Genomic DNA, 8,222 nt, shown 5'->3' with positions numbered 1-8,222 from the left:
GCACCCGTGGGAACGGGAATCTGGGTAGGGGTGCTTGGGGGCACCTCTCTGGGCACGCCTCTGGGCTCTTCCACCTCCCCTTCTTCCCCCTTCTCCTCCCATCTTCCAGGCCCTAGGCATAATCTCATCCAGGGCTTTAGCGTTGACAAAAGCAGGAATCCTTTCAGCTGGCTCAAATCCCTAAGGCAAGGAAGTGTGAAGCTTGGCTGCCGGATGGAAATTGGTGTGGCTGGGGAATAAGGGAGCCAAAGCTGAATCCATGGTACTTTAGCAATTGATCCCGCCCCGATGCCCTGCCACCTTTCCCAGGGGTTCACGGGCCGCTCCAGGCTCTTGGTCTCTTGTTTGGACAAGAGCTGCTGCAGAGGTAGCTTGACTTTCTTATCTTTTCCCCTCCGGACCCCGGACTTTAACCTGGATAAAGCTGCTCTCATTGTTTTCCAGGGGCCGCTTGGCTCCCTCAGACACCCTGCGTTGAATTGAGCAGAACTGTTATTCCCTCTGCAAGAGCATAGGGATGAGAGATTTGGCTTCTGGACCAAATCCTCACTGGGCATGTTTGCTGGTCTGACCCTGCTCCGTGTGCAGAGGTCCTCTTGGGGAAGAGAGCCGTTGTCACTGACCAACCCAGGCATATTCTGTCTTATTCTGGAACTGTGCTGGTAGGGGGGGCTGGGATTTTGTTTTTCCCTGTTTGAAAATGTTTTTAAAATACGGATGTCTTGTCTCATGCGACGTGAGTGCTCTAGAGTAATGTTTCTTAAATTTCAGGGTGTGCAATAAATAATCTGGGATCTTATTAAAATGCGGATTCTGATGCCACAGGTCGGGAGTCAGCTGAGACTCTGCATTTCTTTTTCTTTTTTCTTTTTTAATTTTTATTTTTACATATTTTGTTTTATTTAATTTTGGGGGGGAGAATCTGCATTTCTAAGATGCTCCCCAAATGACTCAGGCACTGAGTCCACAGACCTCCTTTGAAAGTGAGCTGAGAGGAATCCTGAAAAAATTTGCTGATTAGAGTAACCAAGAGTAAAAAAAATAAAGGGAGTATGGTATATATTTTTGTTAAAGAGATGCTTTTCCTTTGATACTGCCGGTGGGAATTAGCAAATTAGTACAATGACACAGGTCTTTAAAGGAAGGATTTCATTTCTATGACTTGATCTTAAGTTAAAATTTACGAGGTGCTGTAGCTTCAAAGATAGGGTGAAAGGATTTTCAGAGGATGGCTTCGTTATTTTTCTAATCTTCTTCCTTACTAACAGAACCCCAGTTTTGGGGGCGTGGTGTAAGGGGGAGCAATTCAGCTGAAAACATTTTCTGGACTCTTTGCAAATAGGGGTGAATTTGTCGTTGGGGGGCATCTCCAGGTGAACTGTTAATGAAGAGAAGCCACTCAGTTACCAGTCCCTTCTGACCTATGACCTGTGTTCCCCTCGCCCCTTTATTCTGCCTGGAACTCTGATGCGATGTTGGCGATCCATTACTCACGAACCTGAGCTCAGCACTGCCTCCTTCCAGACTTTTCATTGTATGAGAAAACAAAATCCTAATTGAAATCACTGTCTCTCAGGAGTGTGATATTTGCATTTGAACACAACTCCTAACTTCTATGCGATCTAAAAGTCCAAAAATAGAGAGGCTTGATCAATACGTTATCATTTACCCCCACAATGAAATGCTAAAAAGGCATTTAAAAAATTGTATAGAGGGGCGCCTTGGTGGCTCAGTTGGTTGAGTGTCTGCCTTTGCTCAGGCTCAGGGTGTGATCCCAGGGGTCCTGGGATTGAACCCCACGTTGGGCACCCTGCTCCGTAGGGAGTCTGCTTCTCCCTCTCTCTCTGACCCTCCCCCTGCTCATGCTCTCACTTGCTTGCTCTCAAATGAATACATAAAAAATCTTTTAAAAAATTGTGTAGAACTGTGGTTTCAAATTATTTCTAGTAGTGGGTCCCTCCCCTTATTAATACTCAGCCTTTCATAGAAACTTAGTACATAGAACTGTTAAAAGTAGACCATCCTGAGTGTGCTGAGGGTAGGAACTCATAATCGTCTCCTTCCACCTGCAAAATCTGCTCTCCCCTCTGTGGGGATCTTGAAGCACCCTCAGTGGTCTCTATAATTTGGTAAAACTCTAGAGTGCAGTTCGAAAATGATTGTTGTAGTTATCTTTACGCACATGAAAAATACACTCATGAGATCCTGTTAAGCAAAGAAAACAGTTTACTAATCAAATTATGGTATGATCCAATTTTACATTAAGAAGATAAAACATATATATAGTAATATATCGATCACTAATTTTCCCAGGCTTCACCAGTTTTTGGAAAAAATGAAGTCGCATTAATCGTAATTACTCGAATTCCCCTAGCTCGGCCCTCATTCTCTATAGGTTAACACCTGCCTCCACAGAACCCCCCCGCCCCCCCTCCAGCTCTCTCTAAGGAGCCTTAGGGGTGTTTCCCACCTGTTAGGACCACAATGCCCCCATATTCTCTCTCTGGCCTCTTGGTTTCCGTCACCTGTAGAGGTTTATGGGGACAGTGCCAGCCCCGCTTTTGCTGCTGGTGCCTTGGGAAGGTCTACCTCCCACCCACTTTGCTGGAAACATCTGCCTTGGTCCCATGCTGCTTTCTGCAAAGAACAAGGGAGATGAATGAGGGCTGAGCCCTGGCTCAGGGGCAGGCTGGGAGCTGGGGGCCATGTCAGCAGTCATGCAGACGTCCTCATTTTCTACCTGACCCCCTGACCCCCTGCCTCCCTGCCTCCCTGCCTCCCTGCATTTAGCAGTGACCTCCCAGTTCTCTCTGCCCCCACAAATGAGCTCACAGGGGGCCCCCATGTTCATCAGCCTGAGCTGGTTCCGTGTGTGTTCATGCACATGCGTGTGCATGTGTGTATACATGTGTACACATGAGTATTATTAAAGCAATGTAAGTAGGAATTAAAAAAAATTTTTTTAAAGATTTTATTTATGTATTGGAGAAAGAGAGCGAAGGAGCCAGCATGAGTGGGGGGAGGGGCAGAGGAAGAGGGACAGGCAGACTCCCCGCCAAACAGGGAGTCCTATGTGGGGCTGCTGATTCCAGGACCTCAGGATCATGACCTGAGCCAAAGGTAGATGCTTAACCTACTGAGCCACCGAAGTGCCTCAGAATTTAAAAAAAAAATTTTTTAAGATTTTATTTATTTGACAGAGAGACAGCCAGGGAGAGAGGGAACACAGGCAGGGGGAGTGGGAGAGGAAGAAGCAGGCTCCCAGCGGAGGCGCCTGATGTGGGGCTCCACCCCAGAACCCCGGGATCACACCCTGAGCCGAAGGCAGATGCTTAACGACTGAGCCACCCAGGTGCCCCCAGAATTAAAAATTTTGATAGTAATTTCTGAGTGGCAGGATCCGGGTGCCTAATTTTTTTTTCTTGTGTTTTTAAAATTTCTACAATAAGCATGTGTTACTTGTATTAAAAAATGAAGATGCACGTGAAATCAGTTACGACTCTAATTACTGAATACACTTAACATAATTGCTTAGTACATTTAACTGTGAGTTTCTTGCCATCCAAGGCAAAGCACTTTACCTGTGTCAGTTTTAGAGGGGTGGAGGCAGGCATTGGGAGGGGAGGGAGGCAGGCTAGTGGGAAGGGGAGATAGACCATAGGCATAAAAATCATGTAGAATTGTGGTTTCAGGTTATTTCTAGTAGAAGATGCTTCCGCTTTTCTATATTCAATTTTTCATAAAATCTCAATATCCATATACTGTTAATAGTTAACACTGTGTTTGTGTCTGTATCTTTTTTCCAGCTTTTGGGGGAATATAATTCACATATAACATGTGTAAGTTTAGGGTGTACAAGGTATTGATTTGATACCCTTGCTGTTGCTCTCTCTATCTTTGATTAGATAGATCTGAAGACACTACTTTCCAACAAAGTCCATCTCACACTTCTGGGGCGTAGTGACCTGCTCTTTCTAGAATGCCCGTTCACTGGCTCCCTGCCCTGCAGCCGGTGGGAGCTAGGCTTTGGGGACACAGGCTGACAATGCAGGGAGTATCCCAGTGGCCAGTGCTTCACTTGGGGTACCCCTGGCATTAACACTGGCATGTGGCTAGGGAGTGGGGGTGGGGGCTCCAGTTACAGTGAGGAAAGGGGGACCATTACAAAGGTGGTTATTACAGAAGCTGAGTCAGGTCACCATAGAAAACCGTAAACCGTCCTCGTTCCCATTACGTGCAGCACCATGCAGCCCTCCCTTTTGCTGCTAAAGACTGTTGGCTCTGGGATGATTTGCAGAAAGATTCCTCTTATAATGCGACTTTCAACTCAGGTGGGAACAAGACGAGGGGTTCAAGGGCGCCTGCATGGTGGGTCTCCACTGACTTTAGTTCATTAGTGGTTTTCCTCTGAGGGAGTCACCAGGCACAGTGGATTCTGCTTTGAGAGCTGGACTTTCCAAGGGCCCTGTTGCAGGGGACAAAATTTCAGTCCCCCTTTTACTGTGACAACAAAAGAAGGCTCATCCCCTGCCCCGTGGAGACTCCCGAATTTGTGTCATCCCCACGTCTGAGCCACTCCCGGTATCTGACACATTCTCTTTCCTTTATTTCCAGAACATCCCCTTTGAAGCTCTAACCCTTCTTGGCATTGTTCTCTGTCTCCCAACTTCCCCCAACCCCACCCTGTAGTACTGCACCTTGCTTAAAGCAAGGTCAAGAACAACTTCGAGGTGCCTCCCTTTTTATTTTAAATGCTCAAACTGGCCCCTCGTCTTCCTCACCCCACCAGCCCCCAGCAGAGCCCAAGCCACCCAGTGTTATTTTTTAAAGATTTTATATATTTGCTTGGGAGAGAGAGAGCGCACACACGGAAGGAGAGGGAGAAGCAGACTCCCCGCTGATCAGGGAGCCCGACATTGATGTTGGGCTCAATCCCAGGACCCCAAGATCGTGACCTGAGCTGAAGGCAGACGCTTAACTGACTGAGCCCCCCAGGCGCCCCCACCCAGTGTTTGTCATTCGTCATTTACCTTTTGCTTAATGACACCAGCTAACATTTGTTGAGCTTAGACTCTGTTTCCAGCACATGCACTACTTAGGTCAATTCTGACAGCAGCCCAGTGCAGTAGGTGCTTCAATAAACCCAACTGTTGAGATGAGAAAATTGACTCCTGGCAAGAGCCTTAAGCCTGAGGCCCTGTGTGGAAGGAAGGCGGAAGAGCTGGCAGCCAAGGCCACCTGGCACTCCGTCTGAGTGGCAAGTCACAGCACCAGTGCTGGGGTTGGGTCCTCTGAGGAGCCTGCATCAAAATTTTTAAAAAATTCCAATCCTACCATTCAGCCTTTGGGGTGGTTTTTACCATCCTTCAAGGCCCTTCTGCCTACAGGACAGACCGCTGTGGAGCTCCCTGGTGCTGGCGACTAGGGCAACCTCACGAAGCCCCCTGTTCTCACCAGTACGTGGCCCAAGGAATAAAACAGAATCAAAGACTAAGACATCTACATAGATGTCACATTTAATCCTCAGTTGGGTAATTTTATTATTAGTCCCATTAAATTTTTTTAATCAAAGTGAAATTCATACAACATAAAATTAGCCATTTGAGAGTGAACATTTCAGTGGCATTTAGTACATCCAGTGTTATGTAACCACCACCTCCGTTTCTTTCCAAAACATTTTCACCACCCCCAGAAAAAAACCCAGACTCATTTAAGCGAGAGATACCTCAGCCCCTGGCAATCACCAACCACTTCCTGTCTCTATAGATTCACCTCTACTGAATACATCACATAAATGCAATTAGGAGCTCCAGTGGCGCAATCACATAAATGCAATCATACAACAATGCGGTCTTTTGCATCTGTCTTCTTTCACTTAGCATCATGGTTTCTAGGTTCATCCTTGTCGTAGGGTGTATCAGTACTTTGGTCTTTTTTAGGGCCGAGTAGTATTCCGCGGTATGCGTCCCCACCTGCTGTTTATGCATTCATCCACTGACGGACACTTGGGTTGTTCCGCCTTGCGGCTACTGTGAATAGTGCTGCTATGAAATGTATCTGTTCGAGTACCTGTTTTTAGTTCTTTTCAGTGTATACCTGGGAGTGGAATATGGAATAGCTGGGTCATATAGTAATTTTGTTATTTAACTTCTTGAGGAACCTATCCGAGCCGTTTTAAAAGCAAGGAATCAGGCTGAGCGAAATGAGTTGTCCAAGGTCATGTGACTAGAAATGACAGAACCAGCACTAGGACCCAGGAGCTCACACCGCGGTCATGCCAAAGAGGGACCTGCAGACTGCAGGGGGCATCATTCATTCACTCACCAGACCTTCATCCTGAGCCAGAACGAGCCTTTGTGGCAGATTTAACAATAAGTTCCAGAAAGGAGCTTCCTAATGCCAGAAACTTCAGGAGCAAACAAAACAAGGGTAGTATTTTTAATCATAAATCAACATGACCAGCTCACACATACATTCCATTAAGCCGACAATCTGTTGGAGCACAGTGATGTTCTCGCACATCTTGCTGCATATTTTAATGTCAGTGTGGGGAGTTCATGCCGATCCTCCAACTGACCTAAGAGGTCCTGCTCTCCCTATTTCTAATTGTCTTTCACTGCATTTCTTCATTGACCCTGGGGATGGGCCATTGCATGCTCAAAGGGTTAAATACCAGCGTCTGGAAGAAAGACTTTAAAGGGAAGGGGAAGGAGTGAGGATGGGGGAGGCAGCAGGATTTAGCACTGGGAATCTTATTTTCCTGTGGTTTCCAGGGGAATTTTACTACAAAGAGGCAAATTCTAATGTCTACCCCTGACTGTTCCCAGCTCACTGGAGCATTTTCTGTGTAGAAAGGTGACATCCAAAGGCTTCAGCTGAGCTGGCTTTGATAACAGGCTTGGGCTCCTCTGGCCCCCACCCTCCCTGGCCTCCCGTCCCTGGCCCCGCTGGCCTGATTAATCAGAACCCTGCCAAGCCCACTGAGGAGGGCTCCCTGGCTAATCTAATCTCCGTCCCCACACGGGACAGACACCCCCGCTCGGCCAATGAGACGCGATTGTGCAAGCTCCGCTGGCCGATGGAAAATTCCATGCGCCGGCGGCTGCGGCGGCCCCTGGCGGCGTCGCGCGCTCCGCATTCCGCAGCGGTCCCCTAGCCGGTCCCGGAGCCGGTCCGCCCGGCTTCCAGGCGCTTTTCCCGAGTCACCTTTGAGAAGCTGTTTTTTTGTTTGTTTGTTTTGTTTTTTGTTTTTGTTTTTTGTCTTGTTCTCCCCACCCTTCTGGGAGGAAAGCTTTCAGCAAATGCAAGAAAAGCTGGTGATGCCAGTATCATGGTGGGGCTAGGGTGGGGGATGCTCCGTGTGTGTGTGTGTGTGTGTGTGTGTGTGTGTGTGTGTGTGTGTGTGAGAGAGAGAGAGAGAGAGAGAGAGACAGACAGACAGACAGACAGACAGACAGAAGGCACCGTCCTCAGCCCCCATCTTGCGCAAGCAAGCTGTTAAGTCCTGTCTGGAATTGTCCCCCAAGTTCCTCTGCCGGGCTTTGCAACTCCGTACGTGTAGGGAGAATGAATGAACCGGGCATCTTTCTAGATCTACCCATCCAAGGACTACCGTGACCTTTCAGAAGTGGCTGGTGGGTCCTAGAGAGCCAAAGATCAGGACTTAGCAAAGGTAGATTTATATCGAAGGTGAGGAGGGAGATGGAGAGCAGACAAACCCCATGCAGTAGGATCAGTGCCATAATCCAGAGACGCACAAAAAATTCCAGGGCCACAAAGAAGGGACATGTTGCTCAGTTGGCCAGTGCGGAGGAGGAGGGGATGTAGATCCCAGATACAAGGAGTGGAGTTAGCCAGACAAGGAAGGGGGCGGCGCCGTGGCGGGAGGCTGCTGGGCAGGCGGCTGCATTTCCATGAAGCTGGGCTGTGTTACCAGATCCCTATCTTTCTTAACTCCACGTGAATTATTACAATAAATCCACGTTGTTCAGGGGATCCAGGCCTGTGTCTGCTCCTTGCAATGTGAAAGAACCTAGTGAACAGAGTCCAAAAATTAGAATGCAACCTTGCCCGAGAGCTGGTTCTGCCAAAAGACAATCACAATAGCTGCTTCTTGCATTGGAAGGGAGGAGGGGGACAATGGGCCCGGAGCTATCTGGGAGGAAGGAAAGAGAAGGAAAGGGGAAAATGCAGGTTTTTCTTCTTAAAGGGGAGTATGAACC

At 47.9% G+C, this 8,222-nt stretch overlaps 1 protein-coding gene across 4 annotated transcripts in view; it reads left to right on the top strand.

Moving 5' to 3' along the window:
• KCNE2 (potassium voltage-gated channel subfamily E regulatory subunit 2) overlaps window positions 1-8,222 on the top strand; it is a 166,843-nt gene that overhangs the window by 12,077 nt on the left and 146,544 nt on the right. The gene's annotated exons all lie outside the window — the stretch shown is intronic.

The sequence above is a fragment of the Ursus maritimus genome, unplaced genomic scaffold (assembly GCF_017311325.1).
Source record: "Ursus maritimus isolate PB19 unplaced genomic scaffold, ASM1731132v1 scaffold_4, whole genome shotgun sequence".
Lineage (NCBI taxonomy): Eukaryota > Metazoa > Chordata > Mammalia > Carnivora > Ursidae > Ursus > Ursus maritimus.
The sequence above is the reverse complement of the archived record's forward strand: the minus strand, read 5'-3'. Positions and strand labels throughout refer to the sequence as shown.